General features: G+C 42.7%; 1 long non-coding RNA gene across 1 annotated transcript in view; it reads left to right on the top strand.

Moving 5' to 3' along the window:
* Nucleotides 1–597: 597 nt before the first annotated feature.
* LOC116221096 overlaps nucleotides 598–18,832 on the top strand; it is a 41,699-nt gene continuing 23,464 nt past the window's right edge. Inside the window, exons 1-2 of the long non-coding RNA XR_004164017.2 lie at nucleotides 598–1,389; nucleotides 15,507–15,578. This is a non-coding gene — a long non-coding RNA (uncharacterized LOC116221096). The remainder of the gene's footprint in view (nucleotides 1,390–15,506; nucleotides 15,579–18,832) is intronic.

The following is an 18,832-nucleotide window of genomic DNA, read 5'->3' on the forward strand; positions in this document are numbered from 1 at the left end:
GGGCTGCAAGAATGGCGGAGCGGGCGTCTCATTATGCACGGGCGATTTCCCTGGCAAGACTCCGCTTCTTCACTCCACGTCTCTGGAACGGCGCACTGAAAAACGCTGGAAGATTCACAAAAATACACAAACAAGTAAAACACATTCTCCTGGAACGAAATCTAAATGCCAAGGAGCTGAAAGACGAAATTACTCCAACCGGTGAAAGACAGCGGGATTTGCATATTTGATGCACTAATTTCCTTGATGTATTTAAATATGGCCGCACGTAGCTCATATGCTTGCCTACGTCATAAGACGTGACCTCGTTGCAAAATGGAAACGTGAATCCTACTCTACGGCATACGCCATCAAAAAGGGAACATTAAAACATAAGGACAATTGTTACATATAAAACGCTGAAAGGTCTTGGTCTCTGTGTCTCTCTTTTTGTCTATACATATGAAAGTGTGTAAGCTACAGTAGAGTAGGCTATTATAAATGTTTAATAGCAATGATTTTATGAGAAGTTCACTGAGTTTTAGGAAGTGTGTGTGTGTGTGTGTGTGTGAGAGAGAGAGAGAGAGAGAGAGAGAGAGAGAGAAGGAGTGTGTGTTTGTGTGTGTGTTAAGTGTTGAGGTGGTGGCGGAAGTACTGAAGAGGACTTGTAAAGCTATCCTTTGATAGCCAAATTATTCTAATAAAACAGGATTTACGCATTGATTGACTTGGGAACAATTGTGCTTTTCCCCCGCTAGCCATGCACAGTCTGTTTCTGGACATTATAAATTGTCTTGAATTATGTAGTCCTTAGATTTGCAAGACAGTAAATACGTTCCGTCAGTCAAAACGTGTTTAAAGCGTTGAGAGCAAATTCATTACTGCAGTCAATGCGTAACCTGGTCTGGGAACGGGGGCCAGTCCAAGCCAGTGGGGGAACAATGGCCCCTCAGTTCAAGTCCAACAAAAGACCTGTCGGACTTGTTTGAATTTCAGAGCACGTCCTTTCTCACACAGAGGGATGGACTATACCCTGGCCAGAAGCAGCAGCCCCCCCACCCCACACCAACCAATGAAAAAAAAGGGAGAAAAAAAAACATGCCGACTCTCTCAGCCCAACAGTGCACTTTTCCATTTTGGGCCGTGGACAAATAGGTTATGGGAAACTTCTCTCCCTCCCTCCCTACCTCCTCTTCACTCTCTCCGGCTCTCCACTCTCCCCACTTCTCTCTTGCACTTGGAATAAGCCTCGGCTTACAGCAGTGCAACTGAGGCTCGCGTAATGAACTAAGTATAAGCGGCAATTTTAAACGAAGTGGTGTCTAAACAGCACTGCGTACGGGAGCTTGTTTCCATCCGGGATGAATAAAGACCAACGGGTTTATCCTGGAAAATAAGCAACTCAGAAACGTAAGTGCCTCTGAACGACTTCTTCAGTTTTGCTGATTTTGCTGCTGTTTCCTTATTTATCTTAGATAGATCTTTATGATTTCTAATTTAGTCTAAACACTTCGTTTCTATAAAATCTACGATGAACATTTTGAGGTACATGTAAAGCAGATGTATGTTGAGCATCATGTATCCTTTCTCACCTCTAGTCCACAACGTCCACAAAGGCCGTGGTGAAAGATACAAGAACAAATATTTCTCATGTAGAGGACATTTTCTTCAGTACAAAAGGCAACTGTTACCTTAAAGGTGAATGTGCATTCCGGCAGTTTTTTCATTTTGGTTACACTAATATTTTTCTAGGTATGGTGTTTGGTGACTGGATTTGGTGCTTGGTAAACTTAACAAAGTTGTAAGGGAGTGCTTGCAATGTATGTGAGGTCACCTTTAAAACATCAATAGCCTACCTTAGCAGGTTTTAACTGACGACTAACGGAAATTACTGATATGTTGTAGTTAGTTACCTCTGTCACTTCTGCACCTGACCAAAGGTTTAGCTAATGACCTATTGAAATATTGTAGACTGCTCTTGGAAACAGTGGATAAAACAGAAAAAAGGCAGAAAATGAATATAGATTATAGATAGTGTTTCTGCTTTGCTTCTTTGATAAGCTTTTACATTTTGTCCCTTGCATTAGACCTTTAATGCATACATTTCTCTCGCCCCCACAAAAACACATTTGTCCAGACTCCAGCGGGAAAATCTGTTTGTGTCTTCTAAAATATACATTTGTGGTGTAACATATATAAAATGTTGTTAATGAATTTTCACGGCATGTTGTCAATTTACAATCACTTGACCTACTGTGATTCAAAGAACATTTCCAAGGAGAAACTGCTGAACATGCGAGGTGTTTCTGTAAGTTCAATGCAACTTGCTTTGAAGGCTACTTGTGAGTCCACTGCATGCAAAATGATATTCATATCAGTCCAAAAGTAGCCTGCCTCTTGATGAATTAGTTAATAGAACAACCTGGTACCTTTCCTTTATGGATGCTCTTGAACTTGGACATGATACGTGTATTGAACATTGTATGGACCTTCTTCAGGATGCTATATTGGAGTCGATGTTTGGAGGGTAATGGAATACTCCTGACATAGACTTATGAGCACTTATGTGCAAGTGTGTTCATTTCATGTACACCGTGAGCACGTGTTAATAATGATGTTAGATTAGAAAGGGGGTCGAGGGCATGTGTGTTGCAGTGATGAAAATAACAGGAAGTTACAGGCACCTGTCGGTGCAACGGAGTGTGGTGCTTAATTGATTAACTGATTTGGATTGATATCATGGCAAAGATCCCTGTGGACTGTCAAATCGATCGTGCGTTTAGATGTTGCCCCTCCCACAGGTATAAGGGGTGTTCGGCGCTGTGGTGGTGTAAATCATTTCTTAGATTTACTCATTGGTGCACTCGAATACTGTGTTTGTTGAGTGTGAGGGAAATAACTTGGAGAGACCCGTTTTAAATTACCAAGGTGATTTTATTGCGCACGTTCCTTCTCAACGCTGGCGCGCGCACAGGCGCACGGGCACACGCGCTAGCGCGCACTCTCACACACAGAGAGACTTGAAACCATATACGGTCTAAATATGGCACCGCTTGTGGCATTTTGCTAAAGTATAATCATTGCAATCATACAGTTAATTTTATATGAAAGAATAGAGACTGATTTATTAAGTAAGGAATGACCTACGCCATCTAGAATTAGAAACATCCTATAGACATAGTACCCAGGTGTAAAAATAATGGAACGGGATTATGGTGAAAACAGCTTTTCTTTGACTCACATTAGGGATCACATCCGTAATTTTCTCTAAACCAGGCCCGGTTCAACGCAACTGCAATGTATTGGCAGCTCGATTCAGACTGCGATGAAATATACAGACATGACGTTGTCCTGCCATTCCAGAAACACATTTATAGACATTCCTCCAGTCCTTGGTTTTGTCAGACAAGAAACGAGAAACATCCCCATAACAGGCGCAAGGAACGTTTTACGGTCGAGAGGCAGTCTTTTCCGCTGTCTTCTGCGTGCTCGTCCTTTTTAGTCGGTGGATTCACCGAACACTGGCGAGATGTCTGAGCTACGCGTGCTATAGCTGCGTTCGACAGGGGCGCACGGAGACTGCAGCTCGAGTATGCAGATGGGCTCGAAACGTGCCCACGCGATTTCAAATTACATCATCACAATCACCTTAGAATCCCGCGGTCGGGGACCTTTGACCTCGTCTGGTTGGTCCAGATTTTGGTACTGGAAGTCTGTCCCCTCCCCCCTCCCCCCCATCTGTCAGAGATGGCCCTTTTTTCCGCCTTCTAGACCGTTGGCAGCAGCGAGCCAGCAGAACACGACCTTCGTCTCTTCCTCCGAGGCAGCTTTTGGGCGCATCGTCTCTCTTCCCAAGACCCGTCACATGCGAGCAACCTGCCACCCTTTGGCCAAAAGACACCTTCTCTACACTGAAACTAAACAAGCGGCTGTTATTCGGTGGGCTGTTTCTCTGGAATCGGATTTCCCCGATGTCCTCCTCGCTGCTTGCGTGGGATATCTATTGCTCCCGATACAATTTAATAGAGGGAAAGGAGCTTTTTTTGTGAGATGTGTGTCCATTTGAATTGCAAATAAGGGCCTGTGCAAGGATGACTGCACATTACTCCACTGGCAACACAGTTCAACACAGAGTATTACTGTTTTATGTCATGAGGTTGTGATTTCATCTCTGGGATTACGTCTCGTTTTGATTTTTTTGAGAAAGTATGGTTTATGATTAAAGTATGTGAACAATCTGCCAGCGCAAGTGCTATGGGGAAAAGAAACAATGGAGTAGCATATGGAGGATCTTTGATTGAGATTTAACTTCATCGCGACGGATCCATAAAAGCGATAAGGAGTGGTGATGAAAGCGAATGACAGGACATGCCCTGGAATACTGTTGAAGACTAGGAAGTGGGTTGTTATCTTTGGTTATCTAGCTGTATGAGTGTGTTGGCCGTCATAAAGCTAGATAACCGAAAGTAAAAACTACTTCCAAGATCATCGAAGTCTTTGGATTGGAAAACTTTATATGGAGGCATATTGAGGTGCATTTGAAAATTTTACAATCTTACCTCGTTTATGACTCCTGCATTTGAGAGCTGAAATCTACAATGAGACTAAGTTATAATTAGAAAATGTTTAGGAAGGGTAATATTTCACTAATTATAAAATGCAAGCAAGTTATTTTCAGGGTTGAGTCGGCTGGGTTGCGATACTCTCTCTTGCACACACACACACACACACACACACACACACACACACACACACACACACACACACACACACACACACACACACACACACACACACACACACACTCTATCTCTCTCTCTCTCACACACACACACAAACACACACACCGAGAGAGACAGAAAGAGAGGGAGAGAGAGACACACACAGAGAGAACTTTTGAAATTGTTATCTTCATCTTTATTCTGTTTGATTTTATTTCATTTCCAACTGTATGAAGGAAATAGCCTGTAATTGAAAATCTAGTCAGGTATATATAGTACATGTAGTTTTTTAAAACTTGTAATTTTTGTGGTCTACTCATGTTCAGTTGTCTTTTGATTAGCCTACTTTTTGGTAAATTCCACGTGTCCGTCTTTTTTTCTTTTTTTCTTTCTTTCTTTCTTTCTTTTTTTTTTTTTTTTTTTTAATTCAAGCATCATTGACTCTATCCGGGAAACCGCCCTGGCATCCCAAACAGAAATAATTAGGACATATATAGACCTGACAAAAACGGAGTGGGGTGGGCGAATAGAGGAGTGAGGGGGTCGTCCCTTCTTAATTGATTCCGTTAAACGGAGCGCAGGAGATGTGAACGACTGGACGCCCCCATTCCCACGCTCGGGGGCAAGTGGCAATGCCATGCCCAATCCCAATATGACAGACAGCGCCTTACTAGCGGGGGGGCCGAGGGCGACACAGGTCATGAAAAGACGTCAAGTGCACCCGACTCATCTGCATCCCTTTAGAAAGGAGGTGGCGGTTCCCATAGCCACCAGACGCAGGCCCCTATAGGAGTAGCAACGGTTCTGAATGCGCAAACTTTCAATAAGGCCTTTTAATATGCACATCGTGTAGTGTCTTTGTAGTACAAAAATATACGAGTAATATAGGACATATGGAGGCCAATACATAGTTTAATAGTAAAATGCAAAGAAGAATTTAGAGCGAAGTTTTGGTAAAATAACAGAAGTGGCCTCTGTACTCGGAAATAAAGTACCAGTCAATAGATGACATCACTGCTATTATGCTCTCACTTGTATTTGAACTTGAGCGGTGAGGCTTTCTTTTGAGACCAAGCACACAAACATACCTCAAGTTCAACTGCAGTCAGGCCTAAAATGGCTGAAGTGTCTAACTTCAGTACGTGGATTTTTATACCAACATCTACATTAAAAAAAAAAAGTGTATCCAGTTTCAAGCATGCATTCCTAATAGCATTCCATTTCCATGTCAAAATCCATGTTGTAAAGAGCATTAATTCGCTTATTAGCGTATTAATTAATTTACCTTTTACAGAGGCGTGTGAACTGACAGACTACTGTGGCCACCTTGTAATTTAGGTTTATATTTTTCTAGCCTCGTTCAAGTGCTGCCAGGTAGTAATCATATATAGGCATCTACACTTTGGGCTTAATATTTCTTATAGCTGCATTGTCATTTTTATTTCCTTCATTTTTACCTTACCGTGGCAATACAATAGATCATTGAAACGGAATTACTAAGATAATAGGCTGATTGCTGAATGTAGTAGTCTACTATCCACTAAAACCTAGCGCATTTTATGAAACAGGTTCACACACAAGCTTATTGTTCGTTTAGGTAAAAATATTTTAAGAAATGTAGATCATGTTGTTTTAATCGTTCTTACGTGGACAGCATGGGTTTTGTATGCCTTTGAGGTACATTTTCCACCTGTACATTATCGTGTTTCCCAGAGCTAGGCTACACCAAACCCGGGATAATTCGAATTAAACCTTGCTGTGCGCCTTTGTCATGAGAATAAAGTAAGACAACTGCAAGCACAGAAGAGGGCCGCACCATTCGATCCCCATCCATGCATGGTCTAAATTCAGATGTAGCACAGCAGCGCCTAGTTAAGACGACGGAATTCTTGCATCCTCAGACGAGGCCATGAAGTGTCTCTTGTTGGATGTCCATATTTAGAAGGACATATCACCCGCCATTATAATTTGCCTTCGAGAACAACGTGAGAACACAATATGGTCAAGCAGTGAATAACGAAGATTCATTGTCGATTGAAATGCTCGTCTGGTGTTCTGAATAGAGGTATTGTCTTCCAGACCGAGGCCACGCTAAAATGTCAGTGCCGTGTTAAGAACTTAATAATTGAATTAAGTCGGGATTCTTCAGATGAATGACTAGACTATAAGGCTACTGTGAGAAACACACAGTAAAAAGGGGTTAGGTTATACTGTGTGTGTATCAGCATTTAGTCCTAAAAACACACACATAACGGATCAGCTTATAGAAGTTTGTGAGAATACAAAGTGCATTGTTAATTGACAAGGTCTTATCAGAGAACCTTTACTCACAGCAATACAAATACACCCCTGTGGCACACTGTGGCACACTGGGAAAAACGTTGGTTAAAAATATTAAATGAATGTGAATGTATATTTCTGGTCATGTTTTTGTGCATTGGCACCATGTATGTGCATTTCTCATATGTTCTGTGGCATATCTGTGTGTGGAGCACCAAATGTCCCTCTCTCTCCACCTCAGATGCACACCTCCCCCTGTCTGTCTCTGAGGTCACAAACTCAGTCCATCCAGCCAACATGACAACATTACAATCTAATGCTGAAACCCTGGTGTTGCTAGGTGAGCACTGTACCTGGAATTTCAGCAAATCATATGTGAAGTAGTCTTTCATTATCACACTGTCACTTCCTTTGACGTTCGCTCTTCCCCCCATGCGCATACCTCATCTGAGTGTCATGGGAGCACTGAAACATCTGAGGAATAGTCTTAGGCCTCCACATCAGTTACGAGTGAATCTATGAGGATCTCAGGGATGTCATTATACCTGGCAGTATTATTTCTTGTATACAGTATACAATACCGTAGCAAAATAGTGATGAACCTGTCCCTATTTCTTTGTAGCCTAGCCTAGAGTTAAAGGCTAGCCTGAATGTCATTTAGCCTGTCTAATGACACATATGTCATGAATAGGCAAAGTAGGCCCTCTGGTCTTATTACAGTATAAAGGAACACGCTGTTATTCTGATAGACGGATGTGCACGGATGAGTATTATTCCTGTATTATTATTGATATGATTAAGACATTTACTTTTCAGGCTTTTGCTTTTATAAAGTAGTAGTTTGTGTAGTTTGTGTGTGTATGTGTGTGTGTGTGTGTGTGTGTGTGTGTCTGTGTGTGTGTGTGTGTGTGTGTGTGTGTGTGTGTGTGTGTGTGTGTGTGTGTGTGTGTGTGTGTGTGTGTGTGTGTGTGTGTGTGTATTTTGTATGCCTGAGTGGTTTTATTCAGAAACATTTAGAGTAAGCAGGCACAGATTTTATGTTGTATTATTTGTGTAGAATATCTTGATTTCATTGCACAGGTTAGCCTTAACCTTGACCCGAGGTCCCCTAACTCAAACAACCAATTGCAGATGGCACCTAAGATGGCATTGTAGTCCAAGCTTTGCTTGAAGTTTGCTTTATGTTGCTAATGATGTAGATGCATATAAGCTGTGGCAGTAACATGTGTCCTTCACATGAGCCTAGAATGGCATTTTAGCTTTATTAGCGACTCATCTTCTCACAATAGGGCATATGGTCTGGTTGACTGATTGCCTTGATACGGAAGTGGGTCATATCAGATTCCCTTGATCGAATAGGCCACGCTGCCTGGCTTGCCCCAATCTTACAGAATATTCCTCCACGTTCAGCCTTTTATGTGCTGTGCCAGTTTCCCAGTTTTAATTGGTGGAATATTGCTGAGGAATGATAAATAGGTGCTGAAAGCATGGTACATTTGATGCCCGTGTAGGGGTTTTGTGGCGATGTTTTGAAGGCATCTTTGAATGAAGCTATGCTGTTAAACAAGCAGAGGGTGCAGCGTGAGTTCTGCGGCCCACCTCCGCATGCCCGGGTCCTTGTCACATGTGTCCCGTTGTTCCCGTTGGTTGGTGTCACCATGGTAACAGGAGGTGAGCTCACAGTGCGCATGCTGAAGCAGGACAGGTTTCTTGTGTGTGTGTGTGTGTGTGTGTGTGTGTATGACTCTCTGTATGAGTAAGTGTGTGTCTTTGTGCATATGTGTGTGTGTGCCTGGCTCTTATTGCTGTCAATGGGTATGTGTGTGTGTGTGTGTGTGTGTGTGTGTGTGTGTGTGTGTGTGTGTGTGTGTGTGTGTGTGTGTGTGTGTGTGTGTGTGTGTGTGTGTGTGTGTGTGTGTGTGTGAGTGTGTATTAGAGAGAGAAAAGGAGAGGGAATATCGGTAGGCAGGCATGCACATATATATGTGGATGTCCATGTGTGTGTTGCTCACAAAATGTGTTGGCTATACACAAAGAGTTTTTGTTCCAGAACCTCACTTAGAGGGCCATAGTTTTCATGTGCACCTTAAACAATTTGTCTAGATTCAGTGAGTCTCGTTAATTCCTATGATCACTGAGATAGATGACTAGATGAGATAGGGCCTTTGTTTAAGGCCCTCTGCTATGACCCTCATGTAAAGGTAAACGTGTCCTCCCTGATGGCCTTACATCAGTCTCAAAGCATTTGTGTATTTAGACTGGCAGTTTACCTGGCACTTTGCTCTTCGTGTGTAAGTTGGAAAAATGCAATCAATTGACCAAATTGTGTTTTTGTTCAGTTAACTATTCTTACTGTACCCCTGGTTTGCTTACTAGTTTGATTTGAGATCAAAGATTGATTTTGTAATGTATCACAGCATTAATAATAGCCAACAGAAAACGATAAAAACTCATGTACGTCCTTAATGTTTAACTCATTAATTGGTTATTGCAGATTGCCATATGCTGCTTAAGCATTTAAGCCCACAGCCTTTTGTACACTTCCACTCACCCACACGCACACACTGTAATTCCATCAGAAACACAATGAATATGTGTGAATATGCACACCTATGTGTAAAACATGTGCTTCCTTGCAGAGGCTTAAAAAACATACACACTTACATGGTGCTGCGAGATACAGGGACAGTCCTACCCACCCTCAGTACAGAGCTGTGCATTAGCAGAGATCCGTGCATTCATTAATAATGTCTCTTTCACTACAGCTAGCTTGTGCGCTGTCTGTTCAGATTTCCATGTGGTCCGCTGCCTTTTTATATTATGCAAATGTCCCCGCTATAAATAAATCAGAGTAATTGCACTGGAAATCCTCTTCGAAGCCGTGAGATGAAAGAGTCTAAATAATACATTCTCACGGCGATGAAATATTTAATTGTATTAATTACAAAAAAATAAAAACACAGCAAGCGCTATCTTCTTTTGCCAAAAAAAACAAAAACCAAAACAAAAAAACGCCTTCATATGTTTATGTTTTTCCCTCTATATTCTTGCGATTTTCTTTGTGAAGGCAAGGCATGTTTGAGCTCTCTGAGCTGCACGTAGGGAGATGTGCTGTCAAGAAACTATTAAGAGCAATTTCTTCTATTTATGGAAACACACCTGGGCATGTAAAATAGCTTTTTTTTGTGGATCCACATGGCTGAGTTTAAAGGCCTCAACAGCATATTCAAAAGCTTTCATTTATCTATTCCATCAAGCTTCATTGAAATGTAAACACTATGGCTTAAAACTGGAGCAGCCTGTCCTGTTTTTTGGGTACAGTCAGCGTTTTGGGTACAGTGAGATTATGTTTTTTATTTTATTTCTTTTGTAATTTTCACCCCCACGGCACAATTAAATTATTTAAAGGCAACGGCAGTCACGCCGGACGATAATGCTGCATGTAGAGCAGCAATCTGTGCATGTCACCGTTGTTACATTAGAATCAGACCGTTATATGCAAATTTGATGAGCGCAGACTCCTGCATATATGCGGGGGCCAGCTTCTTTCGCCTAATATCCTTATTAGAAAGTAGGCATAGGGAAACCAGGGGGTGTGGTGGGGTGTGGATTAAAAATTGATAGTGGGGGTAGGGCAGGGTGCTGGTACCCCCCTGGATCTGCCCCGTGTCCATGTGAAGTCCTGGGGCAGGGGAGGAGTCCCTTTAGCTGGCTGGCTGGCTGTAGCAGCAAAGGTGCCACCATCTTAAAGGGCTTCGCAGTGGAGAGCGTGTGTGGAGCAGGGTAAACCTAAAATGTCCGCTGGCACACTGAGCCAGGCTTGGCGATGCCGGGAGTCAGGGGCGCGCGCCAAAAAAAGGGGGGGAAAAAATGCAAACGGCGATTGTTAAATTAGCTGTGCCACTAACCGTGCATGGTAACCGTCTCATTTGCATGCATTAATTCAGTCAGTACTCCACCCACCTTCTGATTACTGTCACCTATGCGATTGGCTGAAGCCTCGCTTCGCTGTGCTTATCCCAGCCAACACGTGCGCCTTATCTAAGCACAATTATGATTCTGCTTTGCCCATCCATACGGCTTGGATTCACATATAGTTAGCATCAAAAATGAGCGGCACAAATTCCTGAATTGCCATTCGCCGGCACGGCATTAGGATATACTGCCGGCCACTGCACTTAGCCTTCGCGCATATTGTTCATTTTCTGGCCACTAACCACGCTCTCTAATCAGCGGCAGACAATTACCGTCAAAATCTGATGTCACTTCAAACCAGATCGAGGTGCTTGGAGGGCAGGCTGTCATTGCGAATGACTATCAGAATGGCAGGTATAAACACGGCTTTCAAATGAAATGGGCAAAAAGTGGGCTCCTTTTCCATTTCATCTATTTTTGTGTGTGTGATTTTTTTGTTTGTTTGTTTGTTTGTTTGTTTATTACCACTGTAGCAAAGCTTTGTTGAAGCAGCCACGTCCAGGCGGCACATTTTTATCTGTCACTCTAATAGCGTACAGTGAATATGCATACACGATGTACTGTATGCGTGCTCCTCAAGCTTCTCTTCCATTCCCCACTGCTCCCCCTCCCCCCCCCCACGGCACCTTGCCCACATTAATATGGCTCCTACAGTCACGACTCCTGTTGGCAGCCTGGCCTGGCCTGGTGGCGTTAAAAGCAGGAAGAGGGTCTCGCTACCCCCGGGGCACCTCCACTCCATTGTCTTAATTATTTCAAAGGTGGCCTGCTTAGGAGGACACACACACACACACACACACGCTGTATGACACCCCGATTTGCATTCCCTTTCATCCCTGTGGATCCTCGCCGCAGAGCCGAGCCGAGGCGAGGAAGAGAAGAGAGGAGTGGAGAAAGGGGGGAAATGGTTTCAGACGAGCGCCTGCTTTGTACAAACACATATACACACATACAGTATACGCCTACACATTTATATGGAGAAATATACTACGGAGGAGTACACTTAGAGGATGAGAGATACAAACATAGAGAGACACACACACACACACATACACCTAATCCTCCCCACATCACCACAATGTGCACACATAAGAAGAGAGATATGTACATTAAGAAGTTCATACACAGAGCATTTAAATGGTTATACACATGCAACCAACATAGTCTGATACACCTTAACATACATTTCTATACCAGGTAAAGACCTCACAGATGAAGACATACAATCGCAACATACTTTATTACAACAGACGCTATTTTCCCAAAAATGCATGTCTGCTTAAGTCCTGTGTACATTTAGCAAAAGAACACTCTCTTTCTCCCGTTGGAACGGGGACTAATTTCAAACAATGTTCGATGGCCCAGGCAGGTTGGAGCACAGGCCCCTCTGCTCTGAAGTAGCCCTCTGTCTGTCTGCGGTGGTGTTTACTTTGAGCCGGAGATGGTGAGGCCCATGTTGGGTCCAGGGCAGGCAGGGCATCACAGGGGGAAGAGCCAGTGGGGTATGGCCATTGAGGACTGAGGCTACATGGACCCCCACAGATAGGGTTGGCTGGGGCAACTGCATCTGGATGCTGTGTTATTCATGGGTGACATCACGGTTACTCAGTAGCACAATAGTGGCGAGGTGTGTTGCGGGCTTGTGAATGCTGAAGGCATGCTTACTAAATTCAAACAGACACGCAGACACATTCAGGTGGATTCTGTTATATTTAGCTTATTTTATTCATCGTAAAAAAAAAAAAAAAAAACGTGATTAGGAAGGCAGCAGTTCTGATAAAACAAGGGAGGAATGCTAGCTGGGTAGACAACACACACATTCAGTATTTGAAATAACAAGAACAGGCCCACAGAGAAAGGCACATTAAGCATTATGGAAACATCTTTCTCCAGGTGTACAGACTTCATATGATAGTGTGCTGTACCTTGTTACTTTTATGCCGAAATAGAGTCTGTCAGCATTTATGGTGGCAGTTACAGAGATTAAGATTTTTTTTTTTCTTGGTATAGTTGATCAGTGTTCACAGACGTCATCTTGCATGAGCACCATCTTGCCCCCTCACACACACACACACACACACACCATCAGTAACAACATTTCACACCCTTGCCTTCATTTTTATACCTCCCACACAGAAGTCAATTTTTTTACATTATGCAGGCTCTGCTTTTTTTTTTTTGTTCATCTGCAAGAGGAGTTGGCATTTCCTGGCCAAGTAATCGTTTTTTAATTACAAAGTGTCACAGTTCAGCACATTGGTAAATGCCTTTTTTCTGAATTAGCACACCAATGTGCTAATCTGAATGTTAACCTGTTTATGCAATTTTGTCATAAGCTTTATCATGTCTTTCTTGACACGTATGAGCCTTCACAATCTGTTCAATTAGCAAAGCGTTTGTGTGTGTGTGTGTGTGTGTGTGTGTGTGTGTGTGTGTGTGTGTGTGTGTGTGTGTGTGTGTGTGTGTGTGTGTGTGTGTGTGTGTGTGTGTGTTTGTGTCCAGAGAGGATGGGGTGGCTTCAAAGCCTCCTTTTTAGGGGGAAAATGGAACAGGGTTAGCCTGAGCCCACGCTTCAGGCTATGTTCACACACATGGTAGACGAGAACTGGGATTATCTCTGACAGCGCCAGGGATGCTTTCCGTCGCTCTCTCTTCTCAGATCCTTTGCCATTAGTCTTCTCCCTTCTCCGGAGCCTTCATGCAACATGGCTAAGAAGACAGAAATATCTCATAGATCTAGAGTCAAGAGCAGAAATGTCATGTTTCTTTTTCCGTAACAAATTCCACAAGAAAAAGCAGAAGGTATCCAGAAGGTACACTGTCCCCCCATGTGGTGTCTATTATTGTGTTCTTTGTGACATCATCCACCATCAAGTCTTGATTTGGCTTGGCTACATGCCCTTGCCTCGCTGGGCTCTGGTCTGTAATTAAAACATTTAAACATTTCATTTGTATACTTGATTGACATTTTGTCCTTTTGTCAGTTTTTTTTATTCTTTATTTTGCCTACATTTTGTCTTTGGTATACTTCAATGGCCTCATTCACACACTTACTTCATAGCATCATTGCATTAAAACATATTGGAGTGTGGCTTTATTTTACGTGTGGAGGTGTAATGGTACACTTCTATTGTGCTGTTATGTCCCACAGGGCCACCACATAAGATGCATACTGCCTCAAAACCACGTCAGTACATTCCTATCCGCCACTCCTGAAGTCCACCTCCTTGGCTCTAATTATCAAACCACCCCATTCCGAGACCCCAGCAATCCCATATTGCAGTCTCTCACAGTGGCAGATTAGTGAGAAAAGCGAATGAGACAGTTTATTTTCTGTCAGACTTTGGACACTTTCGAGTAACACTCGAAGCTCTTGCCAAAGCCCTCCGCCGAGCCTCAAGAGGTTCAGCCTGGTGAGAGGTCTCGAGCCGACTCCTGTCGAGAGCAGGGCAGGGGGGACCCGCCGAGAACAGAAGCCCTGGCTGGGCGTGTCAGAGAGGGGCTGCTGGTAGAGGCATTAGCCAGGGCGATCTGTAAATAACAGGGGGGGGGGGGGGGGGGGGCGCTAGTGCCTCCACCACCACCACCACCGGCGTCGTGGCCTTAATGAGAACTGACAGGCATCAGTCTCGCCCCTGACATCTGTCAGGAAGCGCTCGTCAGGCACGGGACGTGTGATAGGTGGGAGCGAGTAAAGATAACACCCCGTGATGAGGCTTACAGCCACTCTGGCTACCCTGTGCAGAATCAATTTCCATCTCCATCTCGCTAGATAGATAGCTAGCATGCTAACTTGCTGGCCATGCTCATCTAGCAAAGCATTCATCAAGCAGTAGCTCTTTGTGTCAACCAGTTGACTGAAATTGTACCAGACAATAGATCGTTGCTAGTGTTAAAAGGTTAGCCTCTTCTGTTTTTTCTATGTTGTGTCCCAAGTTGTGCTGAGGTTGTGTTGCCTTGTGTAATACCTCAAAGCAGAGGCATAGTGTCTGTCCTATATCTCACCTTAGTTCCAAAAGAGGCATACAAATTCAGCAGAGGACCTCCATACCAAACCGTCACATGAAACAGTTCTTTGGTGTAGCGCACTCAAGCTGAGTGACTGAAGGAGACAGAAAGAGTAACTGAGAGTGTGCATTTGTAGTCACGGATGTCTATGTGCTTGTATATGCTTCTGTGTGTGAGTGTGTGTGTGTGTGTGTGTGTGTGTGTGTGCCTGCTACTGGAGCCCTGAAAGATTTTCTTTTCTTTTCTTGGCACATGTGCACAGCTGTGCAGCTCTAGGGAATGTTGGCCAAGATGATATACACCCGAAAGTCAGTACATGTAGACCAAGTAGATTCTTCTGGGTGTGTGAAAATCAGTTGGTTACTTTGTTGTGTGCTGCATGACTTCAGGTATATGTTGCTAGCCATGTTGGAATGTTATGTGAGACAATTGTATCCAAGTACACCAAAACGTTAAAAAGAAATGACCTTGAGAATATTTATAAGTGTGTGGTGAAAAGAAACATCAAATTTATACCCTATGCTTTTTTCATGTGTGTTGCAGATACAGGGAAACTATGGAGAGAATTCAAAGACCTCCTTGAAATCCAGCCTTTATAGAGAAAACCTACACAAGGTGAGTTAAGGTTAAAATGGCTTCTAGGTCTCAACTCCTATGTGAATTAAACCCTGTATACATATGAGTTACATATGTGTGTGTGTGTGTGTGTGTGTGTAGCATATGTGTGTGTGTGTGTGTGCGTGTGTGTGTGTGTGTGTTCATATATATACATATTTGGGGGTATGCAATGCACAAATGAAACTTGTAGGTCACAAAATGTAGTTAGTTAGGAGTCTGGCAAACTCAGAGGACACACTGCTGTAGTGGTGGGTGGCATCTGCAGTAATGTCACAGAGTGTTGCTTTCCTCTTAAAGTCCATCCCAAAATCCCAGAGTGCCCCGGGCAAAGAAGCAAAATGATGTGAAGGACTCCATATTTATATCCATGAATAGTTTGTTAGCGGCTAGCATAGAAAATGAAAAAAAAAAGATGTGCAGTATGACCTTTATATTCACCCAGGCAGTGTAATAGTGGCTGGCTTGATTGACAGGATGTTAATTTGCGTGAAAATTCTGTGTGCTTTAGCCAGTCTGCTGATTCGATTAGCATTAAGCTTTGTAGTCAGCAGTAAATGTATTTGTAAAAAAAAAAAAGGGTTTTTGAGTGTTCTTCTCCCTCGATTTAAACTAAATGGCCAATTCCTGATCTTTGCTTTCCTCGAACAAACCACGTAAGCAACTAGCATGTAATTTCGCTTCATAATGTTAGGCTGAGGTGCGGATTCATTTGATGTTAACTGCCCTATTAGTTAATGCTACGCTGCCATTGTAGAAGTCAGTAGGGCCTATGTTGACTGGCAAGAACTCAGCGTTGTTAATTGCTGCTGATCTTACTGGAGTGTGTAATTGCTAGGTCAGGAGAAACCCTTTTTGCTCACATCTAAGAAACGGAAGAAAAGAGGCTTAGACACTTTACAAGGATTTTTTACTACCCTGCTCAGAAATAACGATCATAAACAAATATAGATTTAGTTCCTTAGTTTGACTACAGACAGGTAATATATATATATATATATATATACTGTATATATATATATATATATATATATGTGTGTGTGTGTGTGTGTTTGTGTGCGTGTGTGTGTATTCTGTTTGAAGATCTGTTATTGATACTTCAATTAAACCTCACAAGGATGATGGCACTAATAGGTGAAAATCTTAGGTGAAACCAGTGTACACGCTATTCTTTATAATGAGGCTGGGTATGTGGATTCTGCAGGAACCTCCAAGTGCACTTCTTGGCTTTCAACACACTGTCACCTAAGCAGGTTGAGAAATTCTAACTGATATTAAGAGAAATGCACAAGCCAAATGTTAAATGCAGGAGATGAACTGTAACGACAGGGCTATCAACTATATTTTGGTATTTTAAGATCATGAGAAAAATGAAATTGTGATTGGCCTAAAGTAACATAATCCTTAAACAGAGGTCAAACAGAAATACTCATACTCCACCTCACCTAGTACACATACAGAAAAAGGGAGATAGAGAGAGAGCGAGAGAGAGAGAGAGAGAGAGAGAGAGAGAGAGAGAGAGAGAGAGAGAGATACCTTTTGGCATAAAACCTCTTATTGTTTTCATGCATGTGGCATATCAATTTCGTTAAAACTCCACATTCATTCATGTTCCAAATGCATGTCCGTCTGATAAGACCACATGCTCTCGAATTAGGATTAGCCTAGCTCAAAGAAGCTAATGAAGAATCAGCCTGTTCCTTGTTACAATGAAGCAGCTGATTCTAGTGCAGATCTGTCCCTAATCAGCTTCCTGATCAACCTAATCTTAAGTGATTTATACTCTGCATGTTTGCAAGCAAACAATTGCTGACACTATGAGTATGACACTAGTGCTTTCTGTGCACAGTTTTTATTTTTATTTTTATGTAGGTTCATGCACAAACTAAAAGCCTAATAGATACGTGGCCACTGATTATAAATGAAGTCAGTTTTCAGGTCTCATCAATAAAAACAGGTTTAAAAATAGGTTAATCGTATATATGTGTGAGAAAACAAACAGTATTTATTGCATATTTTCCTATATGTGTAGTAGTGTTTCATTTGAATGATTTATATTCCTATCTGTAATATTAATATTTCATATCCGACTCGTAATTTCGTATTTCATGCTCGGATGCGATTCTAGCCCCTGCGATATCTGCGGCAGTGACTGCCCTTGCTCCCCTTCTGTTGCTGTGCAGAAAGGTGTCCAGACCCCAGCCCTTCGCTACCCGTTTTCACCTTCTGGGAGCTAATTCAATACCGCCTCCTCTTTTTCTTTACGATAGAAATATAAAAATACAACGGTATGCAGTGTGCAAATTCTGATTTGAAATAATAATTTAAAAAAAGAGCGACGCGTCGCCAAAATGTATGGTTTGGTGCTCAGGGGTGTGTCCCTGCACTGTGCTGTGTATGTTTAACCCGCATCATCATGTTACACCGTGAACAAAGGCTCAGCGCATAATAACGGCATGCAAATACATGCAAATAAGGTTACAGAAAGGGAGGGACGGGAGACAGCAACATGCTGGGGTGCTAGGGGGACTGAAACCGACCGATTAAAGAATTAAAGGTTTTATCCTCAGTTGAACGTTGAATCTAGTCCGCTACGGGCATATGCAGTTCTATTCTTTGTTTAGTACAATAAAAAAACTTCATTATTGTACTATATCATGTAAGCATTCATTTATTTAGTTTTTTTTAGGTGAAATATGTAAGTGTATTTTGGAATTGAGCTAATGCTGAAACGCCACATAGATGCTCTCTGAATCAGACGCTCTCCGCCGTCGTTTGAAAAGCACACAGAGCTCAGGTGATCTCTGCTGACAGGCTTTTCATCCGGCTTCCTCAGCCTCGTTCTGATGTAAAACAGCGGAGCCGCCATGCTGGCTCTACAGCAGCGGTCGGTGGTGGCGGCGTTTTCATCTCGCCTGCCTTCCGCTTACGGCCTTGCGTGCTACTGTGCATCCTCTCATACAAACCAGGCAGAGCGGTCCAGCCCACTGGCCGAAACAATCAGCATCATGTCTAGACATGCAGGTTTGGGTGGAGACACTGCCTCTGAATATGCTAAAATATATACAGACACAGATATAGCGATATAGACACGCACACACACACACACACACACACACACACACATACACTTAAAGACCTTGTTATTGACAGTAAAGTTCCTGCACAATAACAAAGACAGTGCACAGCCTTCTCCAAAAAAGATGACATTTTTATGAGTGTTAATGGATTTTCTCCGTTCCTCACACCAGAAA

This window comes from Clupea harengus, chromosome 7 (genome assembly GCF_900700415.2).
Source record: "Clupea harengus chromosome 7, Ch_v2.0.2, whole genome shotgun sequence".
Classification (NCBI taxonomy): Eukaryota; Metazoa; Chordata; class Actinopteri; order Clupeiformes; family Clupeidae; genus Clupea; species Clupea harengus.